Source organism: Lathyrus oleraceus, chromosome 6 (assembly GCF_024323335.1).
Source record: "Lathyrus oleraceus cultivar Zhongwan6 chromosome 6, CAAS_Psat_ZW6_1.0, whole genome shotgun sequence".
In the NCBI taxonomy this organism is placed as follows: Eukaryota; Viridiplantae; Streptophyta; class Magnoliopsida; order Fabales; family Fabaceae; genus Lathyrus; species Lathyrus oleraceus.
The window spans coordinates 508378149-508398049 of NC_066584.1; positions in this window are offsets into that span (position 1 = coordinate 508378149).

The following is a 19901-nucleotide window of genomic DNA, read 5'->3' on the forward strand; positions in this document are numbered from 1 at the left end:
ACAAGCATGGTAATTAAAATAACGCACGAGATTAAAACAATTTAAAAGGGATCAATGGCTCTGAACCGTGCTAACACATCACCGACGTCTAAAGGCCGATCATCTTCTCCGGTGACCCTGGCCGGACTGGTTCACTCATCACCATAAAAAAATGAAAAAGGAGGACATGATCTGAAAGAAAAAATGGCGTAGAGCACGAATCTGACCTCAATTTTAACTAACTCCTCACATCTAGAAAGATATGAGGAGTTGAATTTTGAGGTATGTCAACTGAGTTGCTTCGATTTGACCTCTAAGCAACTCAATCTTCTTGCCTATATTGGTAGGACTTCAGACAACCAAAGAATCAAGAGAATTGAGCAAGATTGAGAGAGAATCAAAGAGATAATTTTTTTGGAAAATACCTTCAATGCAGGTCTGAATTCAACTGATCTTGCCTTGGCTCGTGCTTGATCTCACTCAGAATGCTTGCAGAAGTAGAATGAAATGCCCAAAAGGTCTTGGATCCCTGGAGTTTTGAATCTTAAAACAGTGAGATTCAAACTCAATTTCAAGATGAAATTCTCAGGATTATCCTCTCAAATGGAAGGGTTAGGGGTCTAGGATTAAAGCTGGTGTGAATGTCTGTTCAATTCTGAGCATATGGAGCTCTATTTATAGCTGGATCATGTGATATTTGCACCTTCCAAATGACTTTCCAAAATTGGCAATGGATGATACATGGGTGCATGGGCGTGTACAGGCCCATGAGATCATTTCTTTAGGTCCACAATTGAGTGTGAGAGAGTCTGAAATCAACTTGGATTGCAAGGCAAGTGTACATGGAAACTTGAAGTTTGATCTTTGCCAAATGATGATGCAATGTTCAAGCCATGTGCAGCCTATTCAATTCTTGTCCAAAATGGATGAACTTCGACTTTTTGGAAAGGTTAGATCAAGAGGAACAAATTTCATGTTCAACACTTTTCCATTTTAAGCTTTTATCATGATTAATTTTGAAGTGGAAGTTTGGAGATTTCAACATGTTGAATTTTTTTTTAAGTGTCAAGCCATATACCTCAATATTCCACCTTGCTTAACTTTTTATGTGAGCTTCAAATGAGAAATGTGTCTTCATCAAAGTTGTATATATTTCAAAGACCTTCGAAATGTTCACCAATTTCATGTCATTTGGATTTGAAATGATAGAGTTATGCATTTTTGAAGTTTGGAAAAATCACTTGTTCAATGGTATAAGTCAAAAGTGACCTATAATGTAACCTCATATCACATGCTCATAAAAGTTGAATTTGCTCTCACTCCAAACATAAAAGTTGAAGTAGACACCTTGAATTTGATTGTGCAACTTGTAAGCATTTCATATTATAAAAATTGAGCAAGTTATGGCCTTGGTAAGTTGACTTTCAAATTAGGGTTTAGACAAAATGACCTATAATGTTTCAACATAGAAAATGATTTTCCAAGAAAAAATAGATCTAGGTCTCAATATGAAAGTTGTTAGGAATATCATTTAGAGTAAGTTTTCTCTTGGAGTCATTCTCATATGGTGAAAAGTGTAGGAGATAGGGTCTAGGGAGACCCAATTTTGATGAGATGAATTCATCTGGCCAACCACCATAAACCAACTTGCTAATATTCAACTCTCTTGACTTTATAGGCTCATGGTAGATCATATATGCATAAGATTATGAATTTTGAAGTGTCCCTTGATAAATTTGATCAATTGCTGTGATATCTTGTTGGAGAAGTTACTTAAGATACCTAATCAAACTAGAGTTTCCAAGATAAATCACCCTCAAACTCTTGAAGAAAACTTGATCAATATAACATGTAGAGATCATTGGGACTCATATATGATGCTTGTGACCATCCTTGTATCAATCCATTGTTGTGTTCTTTGTTCATGAGGGTCTCAAATCCTAGATGTGAACTTGATAGATCAGTGGGATCATGCCCTACCTACAAAAGAGTTAGGCAAATACAAAGATATATTTTTGATATTTTGGTTAGTGAAAATGATAAAATACAAGTATGATACAATCATATAGTGCTTGGTGATATCTCCTAAAACAAACCCAATGAAAAGGGGTAAGGAGGATGTCAAGATATGATCCCAATGCTAATGCTTATGATGAAAGTGCATGAGGGATCTTAGGGTCAAAATTGGGGTCTTACAGCTGCCCTTATTTAATGACATTCTAACTGAGGAGGCGAAGGTTAAAATCTTCATGTCGACTCAGTAGAATGGGCTTAAATAACAACATATGGAAACAATTTTGGTCCCTAAGATACCTCATGATGCATATGACATGAATGTAAAAGTTAATGCTCTGTGGGGAAATGTGGCCATAAAGGAAAAGAAATCAGAGAGACCGAAAGTTAGTAGGAGTATAATGTCTTTCGTAAGGAAAACTCACTGGGGAGACAAAGACTCTAGGGGAAAGACGAGTTATGCCTAGGCCAGGCTACGACTTAAAACTACTGGGGGACTCGAGGAATTCCATACAAACATGGAAAGAACTCAGCCAGGTAACAACAACATCTGTAGGGGATACGAGTAAGTCGGGATGAAACTGAAATACTTGAATCATGCAGGAAAAAGTGATTTCACTAAGGAAATACGCGCTCAACTCAACTGGGGAAGAAATAAACTTCAACACAGGAGGAGCAGAAATCTATTATCTACTACCTGTTATTGGGTGAGGAGATAATAAAGATCTGACAGAGAGAACATCCGTCATCGGTTAGGATGAACATATCAAGGACGACCCGCTGGGAACCAACAGAATGGAATATTCATTACCGGTTACTGGGTAAGAACAACCTTGTTGGAGAGAACTGCAGAAAATAGGATTTACAACTAACAGTTACCAGGCAAAAGACCAAGGGTGAGAGTATCCGTCATCGGTTAGGATGAACATATCAAGGATAAACTCAACAGGGAAGAAAATTCGTCATCGGTTAGGATGAACATATCAAGGATAGACTTGCTTGGGAAATGTCAAGGAGGATATCCGTCATCGGTTAAGATGAACATATCAAGGATAAACCAACTGAACAAAAAGTAGGAATTACATCTATCGAATGTTGGATAGAATACCGTCAAAGAGAAAATTTGTCACTGGTTAAGATGAACATATCAAGGATAAACCAACTGAACAAAAAGTAGGAATTACATCTATCGAATGCTAGATAGAATACCGTCAAAGAGAAAATATGTCACCGGTTAAGATGAACATATCAAGGATAGACTCTGAGAGAAGAGAAAATAGGGATTACATCTATCAGTTACTGGATAGAATACCATGAGAGAGAATCTGTCACTGGTTGAAGTGAACATATCAAGGATAAACTCTACGGAGGGAACAAAAGCAGAATTTACAACTACCGATTATTGGGTAGAAGACTGCAAAGAGAAGGAAACCCGTCATCGGTTAGGATGAACATATCAAGGATTAACTCTCTATGAAACAAGAATAGGGATTACAACTACCATTTTACTAGGTAGAATACCAAAGGTGAGAATATTTGTCATCGGTTAGGATGAACATATCAAGGATAGACTCAGGCAGGGGAAAGAAAGATATTTGTCACCGGTTAGGATGAACATATCAAGGATATACTTCCTGGCGATTTTGGTCCTGAATTTTTTATGTTTTTATTTTCGTTTAGCATGCCTGGCCTAACCTTACTTTGGTTTTATATGAGGATTGGTTTTGGTCCAAAGTCATGGTGTTGTTCATGTGATTGTGGATACATCTATGGTCTGGGTCATCTGAACAACCAAGCTTCTTGTGTTTCAAGCCACTTGCTAGTCATGTTATTGGTTCATGGATACTATGTCAAAACCCTAACCTTATGGTCTCATTTCATGACCTTGTTCATGTACATTATCAGTCAAGCTATTTTTTTTTCAAAAGTCAAACATTCAAGTCATAAGACAAAACAATTTGGAAACCAACTTCAAACCATTTGTTAATCCATTTCAATTTATTTCATGTCATTGTAAATCATTACATGTGAGTCCATACAAGAAAATACAAAATTTGGCATTTTTGACCAACTGTTGACTTTGGTCAACAGTTGACTTTTTGGTCAACTTTGACGAAAGTCAACCCAAATTCATTAAACCCTAAATTTCACCCTGATCATCAATACATTGTCCATTTACAAAGAAAATACCAAAAAAATGAAGTTTTGACCTATTGTTGACTTTGGTCAACAGTTGTCTTTTTGGTCAACTTTGACCAAAGTCAACCTCCCCATTGTTGACCATCAAGAACCTAACCTAACCAAATCTGCCTTGATTCTCCGTCCAAGCTTCACTTGGTGATGCCTTTTTCATGATTACTCCCATTACAAGTAAGTGACTTTGCACACCTTGTCTTTTTGGCATTTTGGAGCAAATGACCGTTTGCCTTGGTCTGTCCCTAATCCATTTCCAAGGGGTCCTCTAACAGCCCAACATTTGTTCATTACTTATCACTCTTGGCTTTAACCTAAAACAGTACATCAAACCATGAAAGTGCAAGATCAAGTCAATGGAAATATAGGATTTGCCTGCCCTACTGCTACAACATTCTGTTAATGAATTCCTGCAAAGCCACGGTTATGCCTCCAAGTGGTAGCTGCAGCCTGCAAAACCAGTGCACCATAAATCAACAGGTTGTTGTGCAAGGATCCATTCGATTACGATAACATTGCTCAAGGGTTTGCTAAAGGGCCAACCTTCATCAAATGACCAAGGCAATAATGTCTCTCTAAACCAGACTAAATGTCCTGTTGCAACGCATCCAGTCACAAGGCAAACATCAGGAAGCCAGAACTTATCTACAAAAGCACACAATTGCATCACCATGGAAGGACACAACAGGATAATAGCCTGAAACTACTGGCTGCATAACAGTCTGAAGCCTGAACTGAAATACCAATTATACTCACCTTCAAACCAGTGCCTAACCTCTTGTGCAGAATCACAACACCCTGCAACCTATACAGCAGACCATAACCCCGCAGTGAATATGCACCAACACACAACATTCTTATCGGCATCATTTCTGCCATGAATATTGTGGTTCAAAGCAAGGACCAATTGTAGAGTCCTCCTGCAGCAGTTGGAAAACCACAACATTGCATCATCAAGTATTGACCTTTTAATCATAAGCATAGCAGTCCAATTCAGCTAACATTTGCAACAGCCACCCAATGCTAATTGACCAACCACAACCTAGTAACATACCTGTGGGAACACTGCTGTGTAAAACCAGACCAAGGTTGAACTTAGGCGAGTGGAAATACATGGATAAGTTATGCAGCAGAATTGAGCAACATTAAACCTACAATCATCAACCCCATTCCTCATTAGAAGCATATGCTGCTAACTCAAGCCATCGACCCAGCTTGCCTTGCCATACCATGACTATACCCACCTGCATCAAGCCAAATTACCATGACCATAGCTTGCTGCAATAATCCAGGTGAAACCATGTCAAACCAGTGAAGATGAAAAGAAGAACCTACTACCAGCTGCAATCATACAGTCATCTGAGCTTACATAACTATTTAGACATGCTAACACCTGCATTTGGCCTTAAAATTGTAATGATGAAGGGCTCATGAAAGCTGCAGCAAAAGAATCATCTCTGCATGAACTCGACCATCCAGAAACCTCAGTGCATAATCCATGAATATGTGTGTCAATGACCAACTTGTTTTAAGCCTACAAACTAGTTCAGACCTGCAGCAAAACCACAATCTCATGTCAGTTCCATTTCTAACCTAGCAGGAAGCCTACCATATCCAACACCAGTCCAGGTACACGCATCCACATCTTGCAGCCAACATGAAGCCTAGTCAAGTTTGTTTCAATGCCTAAGTGCAAGTCAACAAACACCCTGCAGCCATCAATCCAAATATGTGAGCCAACCACACATCACTCTCCATAAACATGTCTTAATAGAGTAATACATTTGGTCACTTGAAACTCACCATGACAGGGGTAATGCATACAACAATTGGCCCTACAGCATGTTATGATCCTGTTACATTAGACGTCTACATCGAATCCAAAATTCTACAGATGGATAGCATCTTTTCCAAGCCACAGCAACATGCCTAACTACATCGATAACAAACCATAGCAAACCAAAGCTCCAATTTTCACTGCAGTAAACAAAATAATTACCGAGTCGGTTAAATTTCAGAAATATCCCAATTTGGCATAGAGACAAAAACAAAGAAGAAGGCACATGCTCAGGTTACCTGTTCCAGATCCAAGTATCAAACGAGATGGACCAAATTCTGAGCATCAAAAAAGGAACTTTGCAGGAACACCTCTTTTGAACATCAAAGACCCCCTTGGAAACCCTAATCAAGGAACATAAATAGAGAGGGAGAGAAAATCAGTAGAGGAGGCGGAATTGAAAACTTGAAAAGCAAAATTAAAACCCTAATCAACAACAGAAAAAACCTGGAGGCGAAAATCTGAGGAAAAAACCCTAAAATCCCAAAATCAATTACCTGGAGGCCAGCTTCTTCGCGTCCTTCACCGCCACTACCGCGACACTTTGTAAGAACTTCTTTTTCTTTCTTTTTATCCTTCTCATGTGCTTGTTGATGAAAATATTGTGAGAGTTGAGAGAGATTGATTCGCTGAGTTTGAGAGCGTGAGAGGGTTTCGTTGATGAGCGATTTCATAAGAGGGACGAGAGGGTCGAGTTCGTATGAGATTGCCGTTGGGTGGAAAGGGTGAGTTCGTGAGGTTGGGGAGAGGGTGAAGGAAGACGAGCGTTTGTTCTTCGTTCCCATTTTTTTTTCTTTTTTTTTCTTTTTTCTTTTTTTTTAATTTAATTTAATTTGATTTGTTTTAACAGAGATAAAAAAAAACATAAAAAAATATTTATGTGTTAGTATTTTCTTTTATTGTTCTTAATCTTTTTTTCATTTTTTATCCCGGTTTATATATTTAACGTAGTATCACAGTAGCAGATAATCATAAGTGGTCTGGTGGAGAAGGTCAGTGTTCATATTCTTGAGTGGGGTGGGTTCAATACTCATATGTAGCATTTTCTTTTAGCTATTTTATTTTTCTTTTAGCATTTTCATTTATTCTTATGTTTATGCCTTTATTACACTCATATTTTCATTTTATTAATAATGCAAAGTTGTTGTATTTTAATTTAATTCAAAACCATTTTAAAACTATAAAAATCATATTTTTCTCGATTTAATATCGAGCCCATTTTTCACACCCTTGTAAGTCGATTGCTTTTTAAGCATCGCCATCGACCTCACATAGCTTACTCTTGGGCTTTCTTACAATGAGCCGGTTCCCTTGCACTTACACTCATACATTGTTTAATGCTTCATTATTTCATTCTTTGATTATTTGATTCGATTATATACTTGTTTATATCTTACTTGTTTGATTAACTGTGGCCTACTTGTATGGTGTTTGAGGCATGTATTATTATTGTTTGTTTGCCATGAACAATCCCCATTCATAACAAATGTATCCCTCTCCCATGAAATGTATAATATTTATTCTTTCATTCTTTATTCATCTGTTAATACAAGAATTAAAATGAACATTCGATAACCATTTCAAAGCAAGATCAAAACCTCGATCCAACGTCGAGTAATCATTTTTCAAAACCTAACAGAACCAGCACGTATTCATCCACCCTTTTGTAAGTCGATTGCTTTATGCATCGCCATCAACCTTGTAAGTCGATTGCTTCATGCATCTCCATCTACCCTTATCCCTAGCACTTCTCCTTGCTCCATTCGTCGATCTTTGTTCCGATTAGGTAGCACCCATTAGATAGAACCTTTTGTATGATAACATAGGTAGGATTCCCATATCCTTTTGTATGATAACATAGGTAGGATTCCCTTGTCCTTTTGTATGATAACATAGGTAGAATTCCCATATTCTTTGCATGCTAACATTAGGTAGATATTCCCATTTGTAAATCCTAAACACTTAAGTACATATTGCATGACAACTCTAGGGCAGAGCTTCCCCACTTCTAGACCTTTCCGAGCGTCTCCGATCTTGTGGCATGTAGTCCGTCCTATTGCAAAGAGGTAACTGCCTAAGACTCGATTCAGCGAGCTGCGACACCTACTGCTAGGACGTGAACACATTGCCCACTCTCCTTTGACACAACTGGTGTCCTCCTTTTGTAAGTCCATATTCAGATGGCAATCCCTATGTAGCCGAACTACGGCAACTCTGATTCTCATGTTCAGATGAGATACGTAGGCACAAGATGCGATGTCTTGCCGAGTTTGACTAACAACTAACAACTAATCCTTGTTTTCTTTCGCCCTCGTTGCGATCCTTTCTCTCGCCCTCGTTGCGATCGAGACTTTCCTTTTCTCTTGCCCTAGTTGCAATCGAGACCCTTGTTCCCGTAGTTAGTTGAACTACGTTTTGCTCTGATTCTCATTCTCGATGAGATACGTAGGCATAAGACGCGATGTCTTAGCGAGCACACTCCTCTTTGACCCATAGGTAGCCGAGCTACGAAGACTCTGATTCTCATTCCAGATGAGATACGTATGCAATGGATGCGACATCCGTGCGAGTCATTTTCTTTGACCCTTTCTTTTAGTAAATAGTACATTAGATAAACACACACCCTTTAGACAAGAATAACAAGAGTGGATCCCGTAGAGTACTACGGATGCGTAGGGGTGCTAATACCTTCCCTTCGCATAATCGACTCCCGAATCCAAGATTTGGTTGCGAGACCTTGTCTTTTCCTTTCCTTTTCTCCAGGTTTACTTCGAGCATTTCCTTTCCCTCCTTTGGGATAAATAACGCACGGTGGCGACTCTTCTGTCATCTTTTTCTTTCGCCGGTTGTTTTTTCGCACCTTCTGTATTTTTCGGGTTGCGACAACTGGGGAGCAAGTCGAATGGCGATTGGCAGGGAAACCAATGCGATCTACTAGGGAGATCAACCACTTCTGCTGAAGGAACACAAACTCCACTAGGGAGGGCAGGAACTCTGTCGGGGGAGACAAGCTGCAAGGTACCTGAATCAACCAACTCAGCTAAGGAAAAGGAACGAAACTCCACTAGGGAATCAAAAACTCCGCTGAGGAACTGAATCAACATAGTTGTCTAGGGATACCCGAAGGGTTAACTGCTTGGGGAACCTCTGATGTTTCGCACTCAAGGACTTGTTATCCATCGAAATGCTGTTGATATTTCTTTTCAATTGCTTTGGAAAATTCTTGCTTTTATATGTTTTAAGAAAAAGAGATTTTGATTAAAAAAATTAAATTTTCAAAAATGATCATAATAAAATTTAAAACTATTGGCTGAAGTAAATAAGAGTAGAAACAATTGGATAAGAGCTCAACTTTATTTGACAGAATGGTAGTCTATAAATGACAAGACCCCATAGATTTTTACAAAGCTGAAAATGGTAATTTACATGGAAAAGGGTTACATTGAATGCAAATGATCCTTAATCCTTCTATCAACTCTTGATATCCGCTGTGCTCTTGACCGCTGCCGGGGTGATGAATTGATGTCAATCCTTGTGCTCAATCAAGTCTTCAAAACACTGAAGATCAGCAGAATACAGTTACTTACCATAATCCCTAATTTTTGCATAAGTTGCCCCAAGGTGGGGTACTCAACTTATCGGGAAATTCTTTTTGTTTTATGTCTCTAATTTTTTCCTGGATCGCCCTTTCGGGTTTTGAATCCACCAAGACGCTTATTTTTGCCTAAGCCGCCCTTTCAGGTTTTCAACTTAGCGAGCTGTTCTTTTTCTTTTTAGGTGAAGTATTTCTTGACTGCATCTGCGTTCACGGGACGAGTGAAATCTTCACCATCCATAGTTGTAAGAATCAACACGCCGCCTGAAAAGGCTCTTTTAACAACATATGGGCCTTCATAATTAGGAGTCCATTTCCGTCTAGAATCTAGTTTAAACGTCAAAATCTTCTTGAGCACAAGGCCACCTTCTCTGAACAATCAAGGTCTGACCTTCTTATGAAAAGCTCTCTTCATCCTTTGCTGATACAACTAACCATGACACATGGTAGTTAATCTCTTCTCTTCAATCAAATTCAACTGGTCAAACCTGGTCTGACACCATTCAGCCTCAGTCAACTTGGCTTCCATGAGCACACGCAATGAAGAAATCTCAACCTCTATGGGGATCACTGCTTCCATACCATACACAAGAGAGAAAGGGGTTGCCCCTACTGAAGTGCGGATGGATGTACGATACCCGTGCAAAGCAAATGGGAGCATCTCATGCCAATCCTTGTATGTGACAACCATCTTCTGAATAATCTTCTTGATGTTCTTGTTTGCAGCTTCAACAGCCCCATTTATCTTAGGTCTGTAGGGAGAAGAATTATGATGTGCAATCTTGAAATCTTTACAAAGAGCTTCCACCATATTGTTATTCAAGTTCGATCCATTATCAGTAATGATCTTGCTTGGCACACCATAACAGCATATAATCTGATTCTTGATCCTTACAACAACTTACTTGGTTACATTTGCATACGATGCTGCTTCAACCCATTTTGTGAAATAGTCAATTGCCACCAAAATGAAACGATGTCCATTCGAAGCTTTGGGTTCAATCATCCCAATCATATCAATTCCCCACATGGAGAAGGGCCATGGGGAAGAGATAACATTCAATAGTGTCGGAGGAACATGAATCTTATCAGCATAAATTTGACACTTGTGGCATTTCTTCACAAACTTGCAACAGTCAGATTCCATTGTCAGTCAATAGTAACCTGCTCGCAACATCTTCTTCGCCATTGCATGTCCATCGAAATGAGTACCAAAGGAACCTTTGTGCACTTCGGTCATCAACAAGTCTGCTTCGTGTCTATCCACGCATCTGAGCAAAACCATGTTGAAGTTTCTCTTGTATAGTATATCACCATTCAAGTAGAAGTTTCCGGCTAATCTTCTCAAAGTCTACTTATCTTTCAAAGATGCCCCAGGCGGGTAAATCTGACTTTGGAGGAAACATTTGATGTCATAATACCACAGCTTCTCATCTTTGATCTCTTCCACAGCAAACACATGAGCTGGCCTATCAAAATGCATCACAGACAAATTAGGAACTTCATTCCAATATTTTACCATAATCATTGATGCCAACGTTGCAAGAGCATCTGCCATCCGATTTTCATCTCAAGGGATATGATGAAACTCAACCTTTGTAAAGAAAGTTGAAATCCTCCTCACATAATCTCTATATGGTACTAAACCAGGTTGATTTGTCTCCCATTCTCCTTTGATTTGATTCACAACCAAAGCTGAATCACCAAAGACATCTAAATACTTGATTCTGAGATTCATGGCCTCTTCAAGCCCCATAATGCAAGCTTCATATTCTGCCATATTGTTTGTACACTTGAAAGTCAATCTAGCTGTAAATGGTAGATGCGTGCCTTGAGGAGTAATAATCACTGCCCCAATGCCATTTCCATATTGATTAACAGCTCCATCAAATACCATACCCCAACGGGAACCAGGTTCTGGCCCTTCTTCAAACAATGGTTCATCACAATCTTTCATTTTCAAGTACAAAATCTCTTCATCCGGAAAATCATACTGTACTTACTGATAATCTTCAATCGGTTGGTGAGCCAAATGGTCAACCAAGATACTACCTTTGATCACCTTTTGAGATCGGTACTCGATATCATACTCTGACAACAACATCTGCCAACGGGAAATTCTCCCAGTTAAGACAGGCTTTTCAAATATATACTTGATTGGATCCATTTTGGATATCAACCAAGTGGTATGATTCAACATATACTGGCGCAGACGCTTAGCAGCCCAAGTCAATGCGCAACAAGTCTTCTCAAGCATAGAATACCGAGTCTCACAGTCGGTGAACTTCTTATTGAGGTAGTAAATTGCAAATTCTTTCTTTCCAGTATCGTCTTGCTGACCAAGAACACAACATATACTATCTTCGAGCACAGTCAAATACATGATCAACAGTCTTCCTTCAACAGGCGGAGACAAAATTGGAGGCTTAAGTAGATATTCCTGGATACTGTCAAAAGCTTTCTGGTAGTCTTCGGTCCAATCACAAGACTGATCTTTCCGAAGAAGCTTGAAAATAGGCGTGTATGTGGCAGTCATGTGGGAAATGAATCTGGAAATATAATTCAAGCGGCCGAGAAAACCTCTGACTTGCTTCTCAGTTTTGGGCGCATGCATCTCTTGTATTGCTTTGACCTTGGCATGATCAACTTCAATACCCTTCTCACTGACAATAAAGCCCAATAGCTTACCAGAACGAACACCAAAAATACACTTATTGGGATTCAAGCGGAGTTTGTATTTCCTCAAATGTTGGAATAGCTTCAAAAAATGCTCAACATGTTCCTCTTCATCAATTGATTTAGCAATCATGTCATCGACAAAAACCCGATCTCTTTATGCATCATATCATGAAAAAGAGTAGTCATTGTTCTTTGGTAAGTTGCACCGACATTCTTTAGACCGAAATGCATCACTCTATAACAGAATGTTCCCCCAAGGTGTAATGAATATGGTCTTTTCCATATCTTCGGGTGCCATCTTGATCTGATTATATTCGGAAAATCCATCCATAAACGAAAAGACTTTGAATTTAGCATTATTATCTACCAACATATCAATGTGTGGCAGAGGGAAATTATCTTTTGGAATGGCTTTATTCAAATCTCTATAGTCAACACACATATGGACTTTTCCATCTTTCTTCGGCACTGGCACAATATTAGCCACCCATTGCGGATACTCAGCAGTTACAAGGAAACCGACATCAATTTGCTTTTGCACTTCCTCTTTAATCTTCACAGCCATATCAAGATGCATTCTTCTCAACTTCTGCTTGACTGGTGGGCATTCTGGCTTCAATGAAAATCTATGCTCCACAATCTCAGAATCCAGACCAAGCATGTCTTGATAGAACCAAGCAAACACATCTGAATACTCTCGAAGAAGATCAATCAACCTCTTCTTGACTTCTGGACACAAGCGAAACCCGATCTTGACTTCCTTCACATCATCCTCGGAACCCAAATTGACTAGCTCAATATGCTCTTCGAACGGCTGAATGGTTTTTTCATCTTGCTCAAGAAGACGAGGTAATTCATCACTCATTTCTACATCACTTTCCTCCTCGACTTCAAACACAGGGAATTCAAAATTTGGAGAAGGAGAAGGATCATTATATTCAATGGGGTTAGGAACCAACCTGCATAATAATTTTATATTTTGATTTTAGAGAAGTGAATTTGTGACCAAATATTATGCAGATGGACAATTATATTGTTTATTTATGTTTTTTGTGATTACCATTTTCAGAATAAAACAAAAAGTAAAAACAAGACATAATAGATGTGGATGAATAAAATTAATTTTATTAATGATCAATTTGAAAATGCCCAAACAATGCTCACTTCTCCCTTAGGCATAGGAGAAGGATTTTAAAACATATAAAAGCAATTAGTTAGATCGATGCAAAGTAACAGGAATATCAACAGCGGCCCAATTGTCGCAAGCCTTCCCATGCGTCAGAAAATTGGTGCAGTCTTCCTCTTCTCCATCCTCTAGCACAGCAGCTAAGTGTTGTTCATTGCCATGAATGAACCCTCCGCTACGAAAGCCAAGTTGCATATCTTCACACCTTGCAGTTGTTGAACCTTTCTGGAACCCTAAATAGGTTCTGCCTTTGTTGTCAGAGACCTCTACCATGCGCCCCCACTGATCAACATTGCCTTCTTGCAACATCTTCTTAGAATCTTTCAATGAGAACATAGGTGCCCCAGCCCTCTTTTCAGCAGCAATAGATAAGGCTTGGAATGTAGTTCCAACCTCATCCTTAGCTTCAACGTAAGAGAAAGATGACAAGTGGCTAACCAACAACGCTTTCTCTCCACCAACAATCACTAGCTTGCCATTCTTCACAAATTTGAGCTTCTGGTGCAAAGTTGAAGTAACATCTCCTGCCTCATGGATCCATGGCCTTCCCAACAAGCAACTGTAGGCCGGGTGGATATCCATTACTTGGAAAGTAATTTGAAAATCACTCGGACCTATCTTAACTGGAAGGTCCACTTCACCAATAACCGTTTTGTGCGAACCATCAAAAGCTTTGACGATTACGCCGCTATACCTCATAGGCGCTCCTTGGTATGATAACTTTGACAGAGTTGACTTTGGAAGCACATTCAGTGACGACCCAATGTCAACAAGCACATTTGACAAAGCATCCTCTTTGCAATTCATAGAAATGTGCAAAGCCAGATTATGGTTCCTGCCCTCCTCAGGGAGTTCTTCATCACAGAAGCTAAGATTATTGCAAGAAGTGATGTTAGCCATAATATGATCGAATTGATCCACTGTAACATCATGTTCTACAAACGCTTTCTCTAGAACTCTCTGCAGTGCTTCTTTGTGCGCTTCGGAATTCATGAGTAGAGACAACACTGAGATCTTCGAGGGGGTTTGGAGCAATTACTCTACCACATTGAACTCGCTTCTTTTGATTAACCGGAGTACCTCATCATCATCATTGGGTTTCAAATTGCTGGATTCACCATACTTACCTTTTGAAAAGCCAACTGAGTCTTCAACAGGCACTTCCACCTTCTTACTCACAACTGATTCTTCTTTATCCTTTGGGAACACCGACCCAAACACTCGACCACTGCGGGTCACCTTAGTAACATCAGCAATGCTCACTACTGAATTAGTTGTAGGTAACGGGACCTCTTGCCATCCTTCACCATTGTAGCATTATACTGATATGGCACAACTTTATCAGATGAATAAGGGACTGGGCCCGCTAACCGTATTACCACCGACGATACTGATCTTTGACTATTACTGTTACTGGAGTCATACTGGATTACCAACTTCTCAGGCTGCTTGAAAATAGGGACTATGACATTAACACCGTCATCTACATGACGGGATTGAACAATTTGAATCATGCCTTCATCCAACGACCCCTTTTCACAACTTCATAACCCCTCGGGTTAACACTACAAATAGCACAACCATCATGGTCGTTCTCACATTCACTTACTAAACAAACATCCTTATGCATCTGCACCAAGGATCTTCGGATAAACCGCACATCAAAAACTTTAAACTCGCCAGGACAACCATCCACCATATTCACAAAAGAGTTCCTATGGGCGGATTCGCTTTCACATTCGACGCACGGTCCTCGAAGGACACCATACCACTCTTTATCAATTTTTGAACCTCATATTTGAGCGGATAACAATTTTCAATATCATGTTTGGATGCTCCCTGATGAAAAGCACAACGATGCTCGGGCTTATACCACCAAGGAAGTGGCTCTGGAATCTGTGGTGGGTTTCTTGGTTGGATCAGGTTCTTGAGAACCAAGGATGGATAGAGTCCTGCGTAGGACATAGGAATCGGGTCGAAAGAGACCTTCTTCCTCTCAAAGTTTTGTTGATGATGATTGTTGTTGGTATTGTTGTTGTTGTAGGTGTTCGCTCGTTGTTGCGGTTATTATTGTTGACGTTGTTATTGTTGAACTAGTGTTGATTGTTGATTAGAAAATACTGGGATAACAGAAGATACTTGATGATGATGTTGACGGGATGGTGGATTTCTTCGGATCTGAGGCCTCCTCTACCTCCCACTGCTTATTGCATTCGTCTCACTGTCTTTCTTCTTACCGAAATTGATACCATATCTCTTACTTGTTGATGTCTCATCTCTTGACAAACGTCCCTCTCAGACTCCTTCCTCAAGCCTCATCCCCATGTTTACCATTTCGGTAAAGTCACTGGGGGCACTAGCAATCATTCGTTCATAGTAAAATGAACTCAGAGTTTTCAAGAAGATCTTTGTCATCTCTTTTTCCTCCAAAGGAGGAGTGATCTGGACAGCCAATAGCCTCAATCTCTACGCGTACTCCTTAAATGTCTCCTTATCTTTCTGAGACATAGACCTCAGTTGGTCTCTATCAGGCGCCATGTCCATATTATACTTATACTGCTTGATAAAAGCCTTCCCCCAAGTCATTGAAAGTGCGAATGCTGGCGCTGTCCAATCCCATGTACCAACGGAGCGCACGCCGGTCAAACTATCTTGGAAGTAGTGAATAAGCAATTGATCATTATCGGTCTGAGTAGACATCTTGCGAGCACACATCACAAGATGACTAAGCGGACAAGAGTTCCCTTTATACTTTTCAAAGTCAGGCACTTTGAACTTCACCGGGATCTTGACGTTAGGCATTAAACACAACTCAACAGCACTCTTCCCAAGCAAATCCTTACCTCTCAGCGTCTTCAATTCCTTGCGCAACTCAAGAAACTGATCCTTCATTTCATCCATTTTCTCGTAGACATCCGGACCCTCAGACGGCTCAGAGTGATAGATGGTGTCCTCTACATGAGGCAGGGTGTGCACAACGGGAGGTGGCACGGACATGACTGGGCTAGATGCTGGCATGGAAGAAAAGGTAGGCGCAAAGCCTTCGGGCACAAAGTTGGATGACATTCCCCACAGGAATCCGGCAGGCATAGTCGGTGCAAAATAGGCGGCAGCAGCAGGCATGGTAGAGGTAGCCACCTCTGAAATAATAGTCCTCGCTGGAGGAGTTGCAGGCATTGGAGAAGATTGACTTTGAGCAGCAAGAACAGACTTCATCATGGCAGTTAGGCGGGTGATCTCATCCTTCAATTCTTTGTTCTCTTGCTCTAGATGTTCCATGATTTTCAGATAATTGGCTCGGGTATTGTACCGGTGAGTCAGCTTGGCTGAAGTATAGAAGAAACACCAATAAGACATCTGGCAAAAACCTGCTTATGCAAATGATGCATGAGATGCAATGCTTGATCGTTTATTTTTATATTCAAGGAACCTACTATATCATCTGTGTATATATATATATATATATATATATATATATATATATATATATATATATATATATATATATATATATATATATATATATATATATTATATATATATATATATATATATATATATATATATATATATATATATATATATATATAGCAATTGCAACAATTTGATATGACCGAAAATCTCTTTTTATTTATATAAATTGGAAGGATTACACTTAGTACAATTTCAGAAACCAAAATAAAAATACAAGAGAAAAAGGAGACTAGTCATCCTAAGGATCCCTAACAACAATGTCAGAAGATTTGGCTATAGGCGCGTACTTCCTTCGAATGCGACGGATCTTGGTCTCAAAAGAAGTCTTCATCTGAGTCTTCTCGAGGACAAGCTGATAAATAATCTTCTTCCAAGCAACGGAAGGCTGAGGCATGCTAGAAGATGAAACCTCTGGCTCTCTCTGTCTCTTCGTTACTCGGTCTTCAAGTAGCTCAATAAGCGCATCTTTATCCTTAGACTCCAACTGCAACTCTTCATGCTTCTTGCTCAAAGCACATAAACGCTCTTCCCACATGTCTTTCTCTTGCTTCATCTTGACGAGCGCGTCTTCCGACTCCTCTACATCTTGGTTAAGGAGAGTTAATGGCTCAACCACAACCATAGACATAGGTCTTTCACAAGGATAAGGCATCTTCAATTCCAAAGCTCTCTTCTTCACCCAAAGAGTGTAAGCTTCCAAAGCTACACAATTGTGCGGACCAAGCTCGGATCTTTCTTTCCTATGTACATTATGCCAAGCATGCATAATCTTATGCTTCAAATGTTGGGGATCTTTACCCTCTTGATAGAAAAGACCTTCTAACAAAGTGTTATTAGGCTTATCTCTCAAGGGGAACCCAAGTTGACGACGAGGCAAAGCAGGGTTATAGTTAATTCATCCTTGTGTACCAATGAGAGGCACATTAGAGAATTCACCACAACTATCAATAATCTCCAAACTGCTTAAAGACGGATCATACCAAACTATATCATCATTAGTGAGAGACATAAGTCTCTGAGACCACCTTAGACATTGTTTGTTCTCCACAAAAGCAGGTGTCTGAGGCAAGTGCGAAATAAACCACTTGTACAAAAGAGGAATAAAACAGACAATAGTTCCACCATCCTTAGAATTCCTTAGGTGCAAATAGAAATACATATCACCCAACAAAGTAGGCACAAGATTCCCAATCAAGAAAAGTCTAATGGCGTTAACATCAACAAAACTGTCAATGTTAGGGAACAAAGCTAATCCATAGACGAGCAACACAAAGATAGCTTCAAAAGCATCCACACCACCGGATTGAGCAAAAGTAGTAGCTTCCTTGATGAGGAAATCAAATGACAACCCAAATAACCCTCCTTTCTTCACCCAATGAGCCTTTATCTCAGACTTCTTCAAGTGAAGAGCTTCAGCAATAATACTAGATCGGGGAATCTCCTCCAATCCACTAAAAGGTACTCTACTAGAAACAGGTATCCCCAAAAGATGAGAATACTCCTCCAAGGTAGGCACAAGTTGAAAATCTGGGAAAGTGAAACAACAGTAGAGAGCACCATAGAACTGCACTAGCACACTTAGAAGTCCTTCGACCACATCAGCAGACAAGATGGAAAAAGCTTCCCATGATGTTGTTTGAAGTCCAAGGGATCTAATACAAAAGATGCTAGCTTCCTTAACTCTTTCATGTCAGGACATCTGAAACTGTACTTCTTAGTGTTCCTTCGTCCATAATCCATGGTCTGAAAATATTTGCAAATAATACCTCAGTTCCTTGAAATTTTCGTAAGATGGATGTTATGATGCGCATGAATGCATGAATGCAACAATCACAAATAAGGGATCACACACAAGGCAAACAAAGGTCAAGGGATGAATCAAGTCATTGTCAAGATCAATCATCCATTTTGGTGGATTATGGTTTACACCTTATCAACACCCAAGTTCCATTGATATTGACAAGATTTGATTGGATCAACCAAGAATCAAGGGTTTGTTGCAAGTCACGAGCATGGAGTCTGGGTAAGAACCATCCCAAAGGAGTGGACTAAGGATAAAACCTGTAGATCATGTTCTAAAAAGTTCCCAGAGTCTTAATTCCATCTACCGGATATCATAGGTTAAGATGACTGACTCATCGACCCATAATATGTTGGTGTAAGCCCTAGAGGCCAATACTTTTGGTACTTGTATCGAATTATTTATTAATAATAAAAGGCTTTTTCTTTATTATGTTTGTCTAATAAAGTCCCTAGAATAGATAGTTCGTTTAATGTATCAAGTATGACTTAATCATGAGATCACATTAAACATAAGAACATTATTCTTAAAGTATCCATAGTCGAGCTTTATTGTGATGTGGGATAACATTAAAGCATTAAGACTATTATGTATATAGACTGATGATCACATCTCATGGATCATGGATAAGGAGTTATCAAGTCTTAAACATAGGTATGAATATTAAGAGTAATATTTATACTGGATTGACCCGCTATGAGAATACTACATAGAATATTATGCAAAGTGTCACAAGTTATTCTCATGGTGATAATGGTGTAGCACCCTTCGACCTGAAACCACTATGGACTCTAGATGTAGAGTCGAGTGCCTTATTGTTGATCAAACATTGTCCGTAACTGGATGACCATAAAGACAGTTGATGGGTACTCCACGAAGCATGCTAAGGGACATGAGTGACCTAGATGGAATTTGCCCATCCTGCGTAACAGGATAAATGTCTATGGGCCCAATATTGAACTGGACAAGGATGACACGGTTTATGCCTTGTGTTCAATATAGATATAATGACAAAAGGGTAATTATACACATAAGTATTATCACAAAAGGATTTGTCATATCACATGACACTTTCGTGTCTTGGGTAATAGTGATGTGTTGCTAGATACCGCTCACTGTTTATTATGTTAAATACGTGATTTAA